Below are 18,202 nucleotides of genomic sequence, written 5' to 3'. Positions count from 1 at the left end.
TTTTGTGATGAATATTCTAATTTACAGTGACCAACCAACACAAGACACAAAATCCTATAGAATCTACATACAGCCTATAAGAACTACTATATTACCATACTGTGTTATATTTTAAACTCTAAAAACTACTGTTTAGACTTTTCTGTTTTGCTGCATTGACCTTTGGATCCCTGAGCCAGCAGAAAGGGATTGTTCAATCCAAAGGGATTCTCCTTCAGCCAGCTAGGCCATTGTTTTCAGGTTCTGTAGTAACTGAGACTCAGTACCCTACAACTCAAAGTCAGCTTTCATTTCTATCCCCATTATAGGTTTCACATTTCCAGAATCTTTGCTAAGCAATCATATTTATAAGGTTTCCCTGATTCATCTTCCCCAAAGCCCGAGGAGTTCTCTGTGGTTTGGTTGGGTCTGGGGCTGTGGCCCCGCAGTGAATGTCCCTCTGCTGTCCCCTGCCCCTGGGCTGGCTGTGTAAAGGTGAGGCTTGGTACAGCTGAGGGTCTGTTTCTGTCCTAACCAGAGTTACTGTCCCTAGACATGCCCCACTTTCTGCCTCGGCTGGCCCTTTTACATCCTAATGCTGGAACCGAGTTTTAAAGAATTGCACCCGGGCTTGCAGAAAAGCGAATTTATAAATATACTTTATATAGGCAAATATATAAATACACAAATATTAAAAATTATAAAATTTATAAATAATAACAATAACAATAATAAAATAACAAATAATAAAAATTATACAAATTTATAAATATACTTTATAAATATACAAAAGATACTTAGAACAAGTAGCCCACACAAATCCCGGCCAGGAATACTGCTGTGTCTTCTTAGCTGCACACTGGGTTAACATAACTCCATGGGTTTGGCAGGTTTCATTAATTGTGTCAACGAGTTTGAACTCATTGAGCATTCGCAAAAGATGCACAACAGAGCACTATTACCTTCCACATTCACTCTCATTCTCTTCTTTGAAACTTGATGAGATTTTTGATTGTTTAATGTTGTTAAATAAGGGTGTTAAAGAAATGCTACTTTCCTTTTCTTTTGTGTGTGGCATTTTCCTCCTCCTCCTCCTTTTATTTCCCACCCAGTGTCCTTTAATCAGTTGGTTTCTATATTACAGGTCATGCCATTCAGAATGCACTCAAAAATTTGGGAGCTTTCTTTTGGATATGGGAATCCTTGGAATATAGAGTTTGTGATATAATTGTATCACAGATCTCCAAATAAATACTCCAAATCTATTTCAAATGAAAATTTGACATTTCATATAGTGACAGAAAATTTTGGCAAAGAATAAATTAAGAGAGCTAATTCTCATTATTTCTCTTCCATTAAGTGGAGGAAGAACACTTTTTTAAGCATTCTACACATCTGTTTTAGGCTCGTCTCTCTTCCATCTTAACTCTTCCTTGGAAGGACAGTTCAGATTATTAAAAATTCTTCTTTTATCCTTTTTAAAATCGCTTTTCATAAATTCAGGTTCTCCGTGTCAGAACACTTAACAGTTTTGTGGAAAAAAAAAAAAGGCAATTTTATAAAAAATTGCAATCTTAAGAAAACAGATATGAAGTAATTTCTTCCTTTGAAATAGAATTTAGCCAAGAAGGTAGAGTTTTGAGGCTTTCATGGTTTTTCTTAGTTTTATTTTCATATTTAGTTTTCCCATGGCTTGTATCTGATTTTCCCATTTAATATTTTTTTTCTTCTTTAAGGAGGTTGATTTCATGGACAGAGAAGTAAAATACAGCATGAAAAATACCATTTTAGTTTTGTATGCAGAATGAGCAGAGTGCAGACACCTAAAGGAGGCCTCACACTGGCTCTTGGCTGCTCCCTTCCCAGGGAGACCTTGTCCACTTAATTTAAGTGTCCACTTAATTCTTACCTTAGGTTTGCACTGAAGAATCAGGTGTGATACATCTTTTTGTCTTATCTGGCATGGGTGAAAGGAATGAAGGAAAAAGAATATTTTGCTCAGGAAAACTAAGAGAATAGAAAACCAAGTAGACATCTGAACTGTTATCAAGGACGTGTGAAGCCTTCTTTAATAGCTTGTAATTTTTAAAGCTCTGGAAGAAACCGGGATCTTCAATCAGCAATGCAGGACTCTGTCCCTGCTCACGACCGAGTGTGTTGCTATTTCCCACTCCTGGCTGTCTGCCACGGTATGGTTAAATCTGGAAGTCTGCCCAACCCTGCTGAATGCACTTGATTAGCAGATTTCACTGGAACAGCACCACTCACATCTCATCCTGGGCTTGTGCTCCAAGATTGTGCTCAGCTACAGCCTCCAGTGCCATGGGAGCCATCAGCAGAGCCCATCCTGTGAGGCAGGGCGCAGGGCACAAGGAAGCTTCAGCACAGAGGATGGGATGAGCAGGGAGATGTGCTGTGTTATAAATGCCTGTTATAAAGTTGGCTTTTGGCAAGGTGTGTGATATATGATTAATAACTTTGTGGTAAGGATAGAAGTTTTTATTTCTGCTGTTAGTAAAGGAAATTAGGCAGAGTGGTAGTAGTGATATAGTAATTGCTTAAACTGTCTGTTTGGCCGGGATAACATCCAGTGAACGTGTAAAGAAGACTCTGCTGTTGATACACCAGCTGTCAGCATCTCCCATCTGAAGGAAGCACGGACCAAGGCCCAAGCTGGAGGTGATGATGAAGACACAGCCCAGAAACACACAGCTCTAAAAAGGCAAACCCACGGAGGGGCCCTGCAAAACAGTCCCTGGAATATGGAAACTAGTTTATGGAAAAATATGAATATTCAACAAACTAATACAACAGAAAGGGTATTTAAAGAAAGCCTGTGAAATAGCAATTTGTGGACTTGGCTAAATGCCAAGTCACCCAACCAACCGTACTTTGCTTTTTTTTTTTTTCTTTATCTCCTAATTGTCTTATCTTTTTATTAAAACCTATTTCTTAAAATCTACCAAAAAGTAAATCTCGTTTTTCACAGCTGTATTCTCCACACGAGCCTGGCAGCTGTGGCTGGAGCCTGCTCTCTCTCCTACTGGGAAGGGAAAGGCGACTCCCCCTGTAACATCCCTGATACCATAAGCTAGAGGAAAAACCCCAAGTATTAGCAAACGACAAGCAGTAAACCAGATTATAACTGCCTGAAGCTATGTGCTGCCAGGCAGTTACATAACAGCGCAAAACTCTTCAGCCTCCACTGCAGCACTGAGCCTAAAATACAGCAAAAAGGGCTTGGATGAGCCCAGCTCTCCAAGGTTTCACTGAAAGCACGGCTCCAGGTTCCCAATCTCTGCTCTGAAGAGTTGGCTAAGAAACCAAGAGGAAAAGAGAAATAATAGTAACAGGCAAGAAAATGAGTCACGGTGCTTACATAAAAACATAGAAAGGCATTAATTCCATGTTTGTTTATATAACTCCTGGTATTAGTCTCACAAAATAGAAGTTTAAAAGGCATTCTTTGGATCATGGTAATCCCTCTTAAATACAGCATGTCGTGGATTTTGGTGGTGTCATACCTTCATGCCTGCTCTTTCCTCTTTGTGTCTGTGACTGGCTGCATATCCATTAAAACACAGGTAAAATTAATAACTGGTTGGATGATAATTCTATATTGTGTTAAAAGACATGGGTTGAATAGCAGGGAGAGTGCTATATTGTGAGGGTGCCTAGTGCAGCTGGTTCCGGGGAAGGACAGAGAAGCTGAAGTGGTTTTGTGAGCATCTTTTCAAAATACCTGATGAGTCTTTCAGAGGAACAGGGAGATGGGTGAACACTTCCAGGGACACTCTGCTTCCTCAGAAATTTAATACTGAAAGTTTTACTTACGGAAAAAATTAACAACAAGGTATAACTTTCTATTTGAAGCTTGCTGTATTTACATTTGATAAGAGCTCATTTTGAAGTGACTGTGAAGCAATCCCATAAACATGCCAAGTTACTGTAGAGATGGATTTGAATGTGGCTTGTGAGCTCTGATACCAGTGTGTCAGGTATTGGTGTGGTTTCTTTAGACCTCAAAGTCAGGACCTGAGCTTATTCCTCATGCAAGGGCAGCTTTCCTCAAACCCCTACAGAGTTTGTTTCCTCAAGTAACACTAAATAGAGGTTCTGAACCTTTTCCCTTTATGTTTTTCCCCCACTATCCATTTTGTAGGCAGCACAGAAGGGAAGTTATCTGATTCGGAGAACTTGCTAAATTCCCAGACTCTGTCCTCACTTTTTGCTGTTCTCTTCCCTTTCTGTGGAGTTACCACAGACATAATTTGCTTTCCAGCCATGATGATGACTCCGTGGGCACTGCCTTATGTGCAGCATACGAATTGCTCTGTTACACAGATGGGTTATTTTAAAAGCTTGGAAGTAAACTAATCTTCCATGTCTAAAATTTCTAGAAGATACTTGAATTTCCGGGGCTTGTTTGTGCTTTGATGGGAACCAGGCTGTGGATCTTTAACTTTCCAGAGCCTGGTGGATACAGGAGTGTGACTAGGCATGTGAGGAAATCTTAGATCTGCATGGGAGATGGGTGACAGCTATTTATTTTTGTAAATGCCTATTTTAAGAATATTGTAAATCTGAACAGAGAGTCTTGTTCTCTGAGAGCTGGCCTTATGTGAGATAAAGCAGGATTTTCCTGGGAGGAAGCTGATAAAGCAGCATGCATTTGTCTGAGCAAGAAATATTTTGGCACTCGTGTCTATATCAGTATAACTTCACAATTGTATTTTCGTTGCCTATTAGGCCTGGTGAAGGGTCATAAGATAATTTAAATTAGGAATAACCATGTATCTTGTGTTTCAACCAAGGACAGACTCTATGAGGTATGAATATACTGCTGTTAAATAAGTCAGCTCTTCAGAGTGCCCTGTTTCTTGCTGTATTAAATAGTTATTTGAATGTGTATTGCATTTCATGCTTTCCCCGTGTTACCTGTTATTTTTTGATTTTTCAGTCTGTGGGGCTCCCCACCGCCGAGAGGTAAATGTTCTTTTACCTTTGCATTTAGTTTGGTAGGAGTTACTTTATACAGGATGACACTTTAGTGCACACATTTTTTTTCTGCTTTCTTTCTCCCTATCAGATATAACGATTCTATCTGCTTGAGCCCCTCAAAATTGAACGTCTGCAGCTGTCACAGGCTGCTATCAACAGAGCTGGAGTTTCTGTGATCCACCCCAGTCATTGTCAGGATTGTGTTTTAGGTTTTTAAACATAGGTACATACACAAATGCATACAAATGGTGTGTGTGTATATATATATACAAAATATTATTATATAATTATGCAGTATTGTATAATGCATAATTATTAAAAATTGATATTTTTTTATCTTTCAAATAAATTGTTGATTAAATATCATCACACAATTACCCCTTTCACTTCCCTCTTTTCTGTGCTGTAGGAAGCAGTGGGGAGTGATGTCCCTTCATTCCATTTAGGAATGGATTGCACTTAAACCTGGAATTGCTAAGCAGTTGGGACTATGTATAGTTGTTTGATATTGGCACATCTAAGCTTTTTCTGTGTGCTGGCAGAAATTTAGGCTGCTAGGAAATGTTTCCAGTAAAAAACCCCAAACCTCTTGCATTGTGACAGGAGGCTTTTTTCCCTCCAGTATGTGACAAGAATTTAAAAAAGAAAAAAAAAAAAAAAGGTGAGAGTCACCAAAAAAAGCAATTGCCACAATCATGGTTTGTTCTTTGAGGCTTGGGCTGTGGCTTTAGGACAACATGCCCAAATATGTTAAAACAGAAGAGCTTCACTGTATGTCAGCATGAATTTAAGGCATGAGACATTGCATTCTGCTCAGGAAGTCCTGGGGATTTTTAGCTCTTCATTTCTCTCTTCTGAAGACAGACCATGGCATTTCAAACGTCGTTTTCAGTTATGTCCTGCGCTGGTTATTCCTGTGGGAATGTTAGCATACTGTTTCTAACATGCTGGATTTCAGTTTTTCTCCTGGCTCCCACGAGTCAGTGAGGCAGAACTGCTTTACTGGTACCTCTGGCATCTGCCACCCCAAATGGGAAAGTTCCAGTGGGACAATGACTAGAGTAGGTTGGTCTCCTATTCCATTCTTGGATTGCTCATGGACATGGGGCTTCCCAGACTGGGTTGTTCATACAGCATGCCAACACATTTCACCTCTCTCACCTTGGAAATGTAAGCATGTGGTTTTGACCAGCTCTTTCATAAACCAGCAAAAGCTCCGAGGAATTTGATGTATAGAAAAATGTGGCAGCATCTCATTCATTCTGAACATTAACTTTATTTTTCGTAATTAGAATCCTCATTTGTGTTTTAGATTATGCTTCAGTTCATTGAACTTTTTTTTTCCTTTTTTTTTCTCAGATCTATTTTATTTATATTTCTTGTGTTGTTGTAACAAGAAGGGCCAGCTGACAGAGTGAATAAAGATGAATGCTTCTCCCCAGTCTTCAGGGAGATGACTTCAGATTATCAATTAAACTCCCACTCAGCTGCTGGAATCTGCTCTTCATCATGACCCCAGAGTCACCCCCTAAAGGCTGCCGCAGTCTCTCTGAGGCTAGTCTCAGAGTTAGTCTCTCTGACTAATATATGGGAAGTTTCCTTGCTGTCTTATTTCCTCTTCATTCCATTCTTGCATCCTTTTTTGTTTTTTTTTTTTTTTTTTTTTTTTTAATTTTTGTCCTTGTTCCATTCTCACCTTTCTGTGTAAAAATCCATATTTATGTTGTGGCTCTTCCCCTGAACGGTTGAGGGCAATTCAATAATCAGTAGAGGTCCTTGTTCTGAAGAAGAGGCTGGATTGTTCCCAAAACACTCACCTGAAACCTGAGAGAGACCAACTTTCTGTGGAACAAACTATTTCCATCTGCCTGGAGGAGCTGGGACTCAAATGTGTGTGTATTACCTGAAAAGACATTAAAGGAAAACCTACAAAGGCTCCTCTTCCTAAACCTACATCTCGAAGTGAAGGGGGTTTTAAAATGAGGAATTGTTGGAAAATAGATGCCAATCTCCAGGTTTTATGTGGTGGGTTGTTTTGTTTTGTATTTTTGTTTTTGTTTGGTTTGTGGTTTTGTTTTCTAACTGGATCTGGAGGTTGTAAAACACTGATGAAGGGTGACATCCTGTTGGGCTTGGTCTGGATAATTTAGAAAAAGTTTAAAAAACCCATCCAGTGGGGCCCTATTTTCAGCCAAATAAGTTCACTTGAATGTTATTACACTGAAGTGCAATTATTTCAGTCATTTTCTAATTAAATGAAAAAGTTTCTATTATCCATCCGATACCATGTTAAACAAAACAATATTTTTTAAGGTGTGTTCCAGCCAGGTTATGAATCTCATTTCCAAAGTAAAAGTGCAAACATTTCTAGATATGCTTATGGCTTGCTTATAAGATCATGAAAGCAAAAGTATATAATTTTACTATTTTAATATTTAAATAATGAATATAGAGATCATGGGCTTTCAGTTCTTTTGGTTTTCAATCTCTTTTCCAATTCTGAGATGATGACAGATTTTTTTTTTTTACTTATTCCAGCTGTCTGCAGAATACAAAAATAAAAGCAAATGTACACAAAATACATTGTTCAAATTAACACACATTAAAATTCTGGTTGTTTCCCAATTTGTCTGATATTTTTGCGAGAGAGAGAGAAGAATGTGGATAATGTGTCCCACATCAGTCATCTCTAGTAATCTTTTGCTTTCAGAAATACAAATCTGATCAGAAAACACTGACAGCTGTATTTTCAGCCAAGCTGCAAGTGTATCAGTACTGCAGACTGCAATATAGATAATTTAAACCAGCAAACTTAGGTACCACTGGCATGAGGCTCTCCTCGGTTTTATTCTTCCTTCTCTGGCAAATCTGGGAATTCCTCCAATGCACAGTTACCTAAATTAAGTTTGCTTCCCATTTTATCTGTTTGCCTGTATTGGGAGCACAACAAAAGATCTGAATCCCCAGATCAGCTCAGAAGCTGGTCTGCAATACAAAATTCTAATAACAGTACCCTGAGGTGTGTCCCACAGACCCCGGGGAGGCAGTAACTTGAGTTACTGAATTTATTGTGTTCAGATCCTACATTTTAATACGCGCTTAAAACGTTATGATTTTGGAAACAACTCTGGGGAAAGCAGCATTTTGATTTATTTCACTTCAGTAGTTGTGGCCGAGACAGGGGATGTCTGGTGCACGTGGCACGTTGGTGTTAACTCCTGGTGTTGGGACTCTCTAAGTAAGATTTTCTATTGTAGAAGTCTAAGAAGTAATTTCATTTTTCTTGTCCTGATGAATTACAGTTTCTGATCCAAAAGTGCTGCTCATATCCACATGAGTCTGAAAAAATACATCTTTAGTGCTTGCACAGCCTTTGTGAGATTCCAGAAGGCAAAGGAATATTTTACTTTGGCTTGTGTAATTATTATTAATGTTGACATTTGAAGCTGCTTCTTTCTTTTACCTCATTAGACAGTGGATTGATGGAATGATAAAATGAACTTTCTAACTTCTAGGCAGCCTGCTTTTGTATGGCACTCCAGACTGGGATCATCTTTATTTCCCAAGAAGCTACTAAAGTAATTCCCTTCTTTTCTCCTTAGTTCACTCTTTTTTTTAATAAAAGCAGATAATGTACTTACAAAATGTGGCAGTACATGAATTAGAGGAAATATTCAGTAGCATCACAGGAAAGTACTAAGGATTAAAAAGAAATTAAAAGTGGAACAATTAAAACATTTTTAAGTGACTATACAATGCTGATTTGACAATTAAGCGTCGCAGAATTATTGTTTTACACATAAAAATAATCAATGAACCCAGAAACACAAAAATTTTTAAAATAAATCTTTCATCTGATCATAATTTCTACGTACAATTAAATTCTAAAAATGACCAATTTGAATTTCTACCTTTCACTAGATAGAGGTGCAGCCTCTTTAATTCACAGATGTGGGTTTTTACACAAAGGGTAACAGCTTGCTACTATTTTAGTAATTTCTGTAAAGATAAACTCAATAATATTTGTGTGTGCTGAGCAAAGGAAGATGTGCCTTGATGGTGATTTTTCTAAGACATATGAGTTGGGAGTATTTAGGTGTACTTTCACAAGTGGACCAAAATACACACCATCCTTCAGTGTGAGCAGCTGAGTTTTGGGCACATTTCAAATATCTGCAGGCAGTGCTACGAGCCAAACCCATTAAAAATATGTCCTTTGCTTCCTTGTGACTAATAAGGATTTTTTTTTTTTTTAGTATAAAGCTTCAAAACGAGCTTCCTTTCTCTAGACATTTAGAAACCTCTACTCAGCCAAGCAAACGCCTCAGATCCACAAGATGTTTAGGGCAACGTCCCTGTCAAGAAAAAGACCTTGGCTGGAGAATTAATTTTGTGGTATTAAGTTAAGGTGGACTTGAGTCTTTTGTTGTGATTAAAAAAAAAAGAGCTCTGGCCTGTGAGGATTTTCTGTTCCCTGCCGTCTGTTAAGCACAGATTGTTCTCAGGTGAGCATTTCACCTGAGTTGAATCAGCAGGATTTGGAAGTCCCTGCACCGGGCCTTCATTTGTAACAAACCTGGGTCAGCTGGAAAGGGGAGAGAGCAGGAGGTTTTTATATAAAGGGTTCAGTTGTTAAAGTACCCTCTCTAAAGGTGCTCCGGAGCTTTGGTGAGTACTTCTTTTATTTATTGATGCTGTTTAAAGCAATCAGTAACCATAAAAAAAAACAAAAAAAAAAAACAAAAAAAAAGAAAACAAAACCCTAACAAACAAAGATTGTGGTGGAAGGAAGGCTGAAAGGGAAGCAGTGAGAAATTCTAGTCAGCGTTAAATTCTGATTTGCTTTGGTGTTTTCCTGTTTATCTTTTTATGTGCAGAGCCATTGGTATGCGATTGGTGAATCATTGGTTGGTTTTACCACGGTGCTGCATAACTCTGTGTGAAAAACGAGATTCACTTTTTGGTAGATTTTAAGAAATAGGTTTTAATAAAAAGATAAGACAATTAGGAGATAAGGAAAAAAAGCAAAGTACGGTTGGTTGGGTCATTTGGCATTTAGCTATTTCACAGGCTTTGAAATAGCTAAATTACTTTAGCTATTAGCTAAATTAGCTAATACTTTCACATCTCTATTTCACAGGCTTTCTTTTAATACCCTTTTGGTTGTATTAGTTTGTTGAATATTCATATTTTTCCATGAACTAGTTTCCATATTCCAGGGACTGTTTTGCAGGGCCCCTCCTTGGGTTTGCCTTTTTAGAGCTGTGTGTTTCTGGGCTGTGTCTTCATCATCACCTCCAGATTGGGTCTTAGTTTGTGCTTCCTTCAGATGGGAGATGCTGACAGCTGGTGTATCAATAGCAGAGTCTTCTTTACGTGTTCACTGGATGTTATCCCAGCCAAACAGACAGTTTAAGCAATTACTCTATCACTACTACCACTACACTTCATTTTCTTTACTAACCGCAGAAATAAAAACTTATATCCTTACCACAAAGTTATTAATCATATAGCACACACCTTGCCAAAAGCCAACTTTAGAATAGTCATTTATAACATCTGTCATCAGCAGGACAGCAGAGCATGGTGAAATCAAGGTGCTGGTTTTAATCTTTAATTGTTCTATGTGTTGGCTCTAAAGCAGTGGTGCTTAACTGCTTTTTGTGTAATAACAGGCTGTAGCTGGGTAAGGTCTTGCAGCTAGAATAGGCCCTGGGAAACCAGGTAAATTCTGTTATCTGAGAAGTTTAACAGAGACTTTGTTTAATCTGTCTCACACAAAAGGGGCACTTGATGCTTGGAATCTTCAGGGTGTGTCAGACAATGTAAAGCAAGGTAACCAAAGTCAAACCCGTGCAAACAGTATCATTATCCCAGTGTGAATTTTTTAGCAACAGCCTGGGAGTTTTGTTAGACCACACAATTTGTCAAAGATGTGAATATACCTGGGGATTTTCAACAGGATGAGATGAAATCTCTTAAAAATGAAAGTGGGAGCAAGCCAGGGAAGTTGCAACAATGGCTGGTTTTTCCCCCTTGTTCTCTGCAGTATTTCCTATTTCCCCTTGGCTGTTCCCTGGGCTTCTTGGTTATTTTTATCACATCTTCTATATTCATTTCGCTGCTCCCCCACGGTTCCTCTTTTGTCAGCCCTGTCTTTTGTCTGTCCTGTTTCCAAAATTTTCTTCCCATTTTCTCCTCTCTTCTTTCTTAGCTGTTTCTGCAAATGTCTTGGTTCAGACTGTGATCTGCATAGTTATACCCACGTTCAGTGCTGACTGTTGGCTATACAAAAAGCAGAGTGGATCCAGGAAATGCCAAAGCAGTTGTGCCTGAGTCAGCCTCTGGAGGGAACAGGAGAATCCCCCCTGGGAATTCCTCCTCCTGTGCTGCCAAGCACGGGGGGCCATCTACACCCATCACCGTGCTGCGGGCAATTAATTAATTAGGGCATCTGGGCAATTAATTAGTGCTCAGATTTGCTGTTCGCTATGACCACCAGTTGTAGAGCTGTCAGCTTAATCTTGGCCTGAATGATCTCTGCCTTTAGGGGAAAGGCGCAGCTACATTCAGGCCATTTGCAGTTGTTTCAGCCCTGGAGTGTGATGAAATGGGAAAAATAAAAGAGTTTAAATGCCAGCAGCTGAACATGGTTCGTGTGTCTGCTTTGGGTTGCATTTGGTTCCACAATCAGCCTGGAATAAGGTGAACACAGGAAGTAAAAGAGGCTCCAATATGTGACAGTGATTTCTTCACTTCCAGGCTTTATCTGATGTACGAATTTTATATTTTTGATCACAGCGCTCAGACTGGCCTTCAAATTCCTTATACCAGATGAACACGAAAGTTTTGCAGGTTGCTGTTGAGCAGTACTGGATTTACAGCAGTGTTTCATTAGCTTTCCATGTATTGAGAAATCACTGATAGCATTTAAGATACTGTTTTTGTCTCAGCATCACAGACCAATAGCTACTTGCTGGTTTATTCTGTATTTTATTACAGAACGTGTTGCATTGTCCATAAAGTATCATAAGCATAGAATAGGGTAGGGGCAAACACAATGCTGAACTAAGTACTGTTCTTGCTCTTTCCCAGCCCTTTCTTTTTAGTCTCCAGCTGTAGTGGATTTTTCTTTACAGCTGATAATTTCAGGTCCATTTCACTGATTGCATCAAATCACAATGCTTATATTGAGAAGGGTGTCATCTCTATCTATTTTGAGTGTTTGTTTACAACTGCTTTGGCCATCAAAACGAGTGTTTGGTTCATCATCATGAATGCAAACATCATTAGACTCAAATGAGGACTCTGAGCATGCATGGGCAAACTGGAATATGGTGGTTAAATTTCAGAGTTATGCAGCAGGGTCTCTGTGGGATAGTGTGGCTCATAAGGAATACTGGGTATTTCCCTTGATCAGTTCTAATTTAAAACCCACAATTCATGAGGACATCAACAGTTGTTGTTGCTTAGTTTTCAGTGTCATAATGTGGGGTTTAGATAAAATCTCCTAGGATTGCTTTTCACTGGGAGAAGCTCAAGAGTTGCAAAATATCCATGAGTTTATTCATAAAATAAACCTGCACAAGGAAATAAATCATCAGAGAACTGCAGCCACGTGTGAGGAGGAGCCCCAGTGCTGCAGGACTGTGCTGTGGTGCTATTCCCTTTTCATTTGGGAATCTGCCCAGTATTTCTCTGTGTACAGACGCATAGGAGTGTAAATCTGTCGTCTTAATTAGAGTGCAGAATGCCTTTGCACAAAGCGTTACGTTTTAAGAGGGTTTTTTTTCCTCTTGCTTCTTTTACCTTCTGTTATTGGGGAAATCATAATCATGTGTTCAAAAGCCATTTACATTTTAAATCTGGCCTGACTCTGTAGCTCCATGGTGCCATGAGAAATTGCATGTTCTGCCACGCTCAGGCCTTTTGGACCTGATCTGTCAAGAGTTCTAATGAGCCTTGGGCAGCTGAACAGACCTTATTGACATGTGGTGGAATAACTCCATGCGCTTGAATAACAAACACTGGCGTGAGGAGCAGGTCAGCAGGAATATTCCAAGGATAAAGAGTGGTAGGAATGGTTATAACTCCGTGTGCTTCTGTCACCATTCTACCTCGGGTGACTTCTGGAAAACGGTCAGAAATAAATCCCCTGTCTAGATGCCCCTTGGATTCCCAGGGCCTTTATTAGGTCTGAGTGGGACATCCATTTAATAAATGATTCAGTCTGAGCTCGGTTTGTGGCCCAGCCCAGCACAGTGATTTCAGTCATGGCCTGCTGTGACTTCATTTGATCTGGGGGTGTTTGCTTCCTGAGAGCAGATGGGAGCTGTCTGGGACAGGCCACGGAATTCTGGAATTGTGGCTCAGAGGCAGCCTGGCTTCTTGGAAGTAGGAAGCTGGTGCAGAGTGATGAGTAAATGCTAGAACCTGTCTGTATCTCTCTTCTTCCTACACAGGGAGCATGGAGAGGAAAACCAGCAGTGGAGCAGCTAGTAAAGCTTGGACCTAAAAATGCCTAAATGGTTTTTTAGAAAGCCCATCATTCTGTACACATATCCTGTTCTCTGTTATCTATAAACAAGATATTGCCATGTAGCAATCAAGCCAGTAAATTAAAGTGTTGCCATTGCAGTATTTTTACCAACATTTCTGTTTTTATTTTGTCAGGATAAATATGCTCCGTACTTGAGTTGTTTGCAAGAAGCATGTGGCAATATTTAGTGTATTTAAAAGTATCATTAGAGCTATATACTCAGATGTTTAAAAAAAGCAATTCACTTGTATGAGTGTTCGTATCAACTGTATTATACATGCAAATATGTGCCCACGGAGAGTCTCTTTGTCTTGGGACTAACAGATCTGTTCTCTCACTTGTTCCTCATGCCTGCAGTGCCCTCCCAAAGCCTCCCTCACCTCCTCTGGTGCATGCCAAATAAAATTGGTTATTGTGGTGTGTGATTCTGCTCTGTGGGTCTTGGGCCTGTGCTGGAGGAGCCAAAGATTGGGAGTTGTGATTGTGCACGAGCAACCATCTGCTGTGTTATTAAGAGCTGGATTTTCCTCAAAACACGGTTGTGGTGTTGGTGTTTCAGAACTCATTTGGGGGCAGATTAGGTGTAAGATTAGCCTGTCAGATTCCTGCAGTTTTCTTCTCAAGGCTCTCTCCATTTTTACAGATCTGGAGGGGTTTGTGCAGGTTGTTTTGTTGTTACCTTGTTCTTCTTTTTTTCTAGTTTCTCTTCCTTTTTGGATAATCCCTTGCTTCTGAAGGCCCCTGCATTCGCTTCCATTTAACTGCTGATCTTTGTTCCATTATTCCTTTCAACGGGGCTTGGTGATGTTTTGTGTTGTATTCAGAAACAGGGATCAGGCTGCATCCTGCCTTATTTTGCTGCTCAAATAGCTCTGTCTGTACAGCGAGTTCCCTTTTGACCCCGCAGCTGAGACAAGAAACTCGTTTGGCTCTGTGAAATGCAGAATTGCTGAGCGAGTGTTTGTGTTCTTTGCAGAGGACACCTCTGTCCTTAGTGCTGCGTGAGCAGTAAAATGCAGAAAATTTCTGGTGTTCCGACGTGCTCCTGGACTGCCAGGAGTTAACAAAGGAGAAAACACCTGCTGGCACGTTCTGGCTATTTTGGGACAGGCTTGGAGTTTCTTGGAAATGTTTCTTTAGAGAGATTTTTTTGCTGCAGAGAAAGAGTCCTTAAGAAAAGTTGTTGTTGTCTAATATTGTTCAAGCGTGGCAGAGTCAGTGCCGTGTGTACTCCACAAGTTTGACCTAAATTCTGAAGAAAGACCCGCCGTGTTCTCTGTTGTGCTGAACTGTGGGGTTTGTAGGTGGTTTTCAACAAGAAACATGAATTCTTTCATTGTGAAGAGACTTCCCTGAAGAGAGTTGATAGTGTCTGCACTCTATCTGCCTCTCTCTAACTCTCCATTAGCATGATGTAGCACTGTTACAGAAAACTGCAGAATTCTGTAAAGGTTTGTCTAAACAGGAACTGTTATTCTGAATTTAAAACTGGATGGATTTGAAGTAGATTCATTGATGAGTGTCTAACTATCTAGAGTTATTTTAGATTAACATCAGATTTGCACACTGCTTTGAAGTGCAAAAAGGATGAATTATGTTGTCAAGAGCTGGTGACAGTCCACCTGAGACAGTGATTTCATTCAGAACTGCAGGTATTTGTTTCCTCTACAAAAAGCAATTTCTTTTTTGTCAGGTGGGATGTTCTGGAAACCAGCTTTGGTTTGTATGAGCAACAAACCCTTGATAGGATGGTTATAAAAAATTCAAATTAATATGGCATTTGAAATAGAAACCGTAAATTATGCACCAAAACTACAAAAGCAAATGTTCAGTTTTCTTCTGCAGTGAAAAAGTGTTTTGCCTATCTGATAAATAGGACAGTGCAGTGATAGATTTAAAAGACCCAGAGTAGTGAGATTTAAACCTCTGTCTCTCATCTCATACACCCATTTAAAGGTGTCCATCAATTCTGTATGTCTGTATTAAAGACAACAGAAGTGCTTGGTTTTTTGCAGCATCAGGGAGCAATTATCTAATTCAAGTTAACTGCTGTGAGCCAAAATGCGTTTTTACTTTGATTACTTTAGACTTTCTTGATGTATTTCAGTATTTGGGAGCCATAGAAAATTCTGGTTTTTAAGGGGCCTCCAGAGATCATCCAATCCAAATTTTTCTTGAGGGCAGAGCCTGATATTTGGTGATTTGGGCTCCTGTCAAGCCAATTAAGTCCTGAACTGTTTCTGGGGAGGGGAATTCTACCGCTTCTCTAGGCAGCTATCCTGATCTTTAGTTTTTCTAGTAAAGGATGTTTTGCTTGTATCCAGACAATGTTTCCCACAAAGCGTCTCTTGCCTTTGTCCTCTCATTGTGGTCTATTGTGAAAAGAGCACCTCCACCTTCCCTGTAACTGCTTCTGAGGCTTGAGCCACATCTCAACTTTTCTACTTAGTTCTGTCTTGGAACTTCAGATCCCTACTCTGTTTACAAGTGCATGGAACCTCTTACAGAAAAGCAATATAGACAGAAATACAATGTAGACACGAAACAAATACTTTTAGTCCTTTGGAATTCTAATGTGTTATTAAAAAAAAAAATTAATCTTGGATTGGAATATTATTGCAACAGAAATTGCGGAGGTAGTATGAGTTTCCCATCTGGCAAGGGCCCTAGACCAGATGGATCCACTAATGACTTTTATAGAGCATTTCATCAGACCCTGCTGAAACATGTGTCTGGCATCTTTAATTATCCTGCATTAACACGGGTCCAGCCTTGGATGCTTAGATTCAGGCTTGTTGATCTTTGAAGGGGAGGAAAAGGAAATGTTCCCTGAAAGATCGTCTTCCTAACAGACCTTTTTATTAATGATGTAGAATGTTAAAATATTACCTGAGCTTTATTGGTTCATCCTGAATGGATTATTTGAGTAAAAGAAGTGCCTGGGGAGAGGCCCTTGGATTAAAGAGGTTTTTTGCAGACACATCAGAATGCTTTTGGAATTTACACAAGTGCATTTAACCAGGAATCCCATTGCTTTTTTTGCCTTCACTGGAAGGAAGGGAATGGGCACTCCCAGAGCAGTGGATCTCTGCCTCTATTCCTGAGTGCGCAGCCACTCCTGTTGCTGTTCCCACAGAGAGAAGTTCCTGTCCCATGGGGAGGAAGTGGCTGCCAGGGCCAGCACCAACAGCAACTGCTTTGATCCCTTGTTTGCATCCCAGCTCCTTAGCAAGAGACAGTTTGTGTCCTTTTACCTCAAACCTGGAAAACAGAGGCAAATTTTCCGGGAAAATTTCTTCTGGCCGTCCTGCTTAGATATTGTCCTCCCTGTAGAAGGAAAAGGAATTAATCCTGTAATAATGCGTTTTCCATACCATAGATTGCTGTTGTTTGAATGTCTTGTCTCTTCTAAAGATATTTCCATATAAACATAACAAAACAAATTCAGTATTTTAGTGTTTTCCAGTGGTGCCAATAATGATGTGCTTTCATTACAAATGGTCTAGTTATGGGATGTTTGCTTAGAAAAATGCACCTTTTCAGTTCAAAACACAGCCAGTGAAGTTGATTCCTATTTAAGGAGGCAGGGAATGGAGATCTTACACTCTGAAGATTAGCACGTGACTGCTGTAACAGAGATTATTGTATAGGTACAGTTACCTTTTTTATGGTTGAACACACATCAAACATGTAAGTGATATACAAGTAACAAACAGTCACCGAGAGTTGTTCTTGAAATTTGGCTTAATTTCCTTCCTGTAACCCACTGCTCTGTCTGCCAAAAATAAGCCCATGGTTATCTAACAGCCAGACTGAACGTGGGCAGGGGGAGTGCATTGGAAAGGCTGGTGGCAGGAGATGAATGTCCTCAGCAGGGCTGGGAAATCAGGCTGCTAATTTAGGTGCCAAAAATTGATATTATTCCCTAATTTTAGTTCCCCCACTGGCTGACTTCATGCATCAAAAAGAATAAAACAAATACCAGAGACATTCAGCACAGACGTGTTGATGTTTAGGAAATGTGTTTGTGCTCTTAACCCAAGAGGAGGCTCTAGTTCTAGTGTGAGAACTGCTCTGTGCTAAACGGTGGCACATGTAATTAAGTTCTGCTCTAGCAGTGAGGGAGATTAGCCCAATTAATCTTTTCCTTCTGGTTCTTGAAGAAAAGGGTTCTAACTTAATTACAGCCAGCACACCTTAAGTTTGTGGTGTCACCTTTTTATTGCCTGTATAGGTGTAGAACTGAGGTGAATTAGCTGACACGTCATATAATGTGTATAACTCGAGCCTGGGGAGGGAAGAAGGAATGGGCAGGGGAGATAAAACAGTTAAATTGTGGTAAAATTGCTCTTTTTCCATGAAATGCATATGCTTACAAAACTTTCTTAAGCTTTTTGGTTAGCTTTTCTTAATAATTAGTTTTATCTGTTGCTGGGATAGCAGAAGTATTCAGCTGCCCTCAGTGACCTGGTGAGTGCCAGTTTATTAAAAGGATGGTTTTCCTTATTCCATGTGTAGCTCACATACTCAACCACTGTTCAAAGTTGTTTCCTGGGTAACTGTGTAAAACTGCCATTGTATTCATATGACTTTGCAGAGAGGTTTTATTCTTATTTTCATATCTGAAGGGTTGTGAAAAGAAATATATGGTTTGATTCTGGTGAAACAATTTATTTCTGCGTC

At 39.6% G+C, this 18,202-nt stretch overlaps 1 protein-coding gene across 1 annotated transcript in view; it reads left to right on the top strand.

Annotated features, from left to right (window-relative positions):
- Positions 1–18,202, top strand: part of EML6 (EMAP like 6) — a 91,114-nt gene that overhangs the window by 7,062 nt on the left and 65,850 nt on the right. The window lies entirely within an intron of this gene.

This window comes from Sylvia atricapilla, chromosome 3, assembly GCF_009819655.1.
Source record: "Sylvia atricapilla isolate bSylAtr1 chromosome 3, bSylAtr1.pri, whole genome shotgun sequence".
NCBI classification, from domain to species: Eukaryota; Metazoa; Chordata; class Aves; order Passeriformes; family Sylviidae; genus Sylvia; species Sylvia atricapilla.
This window is presented reverse-complemented; position numbering and strand designations above follow the sequence as displayed.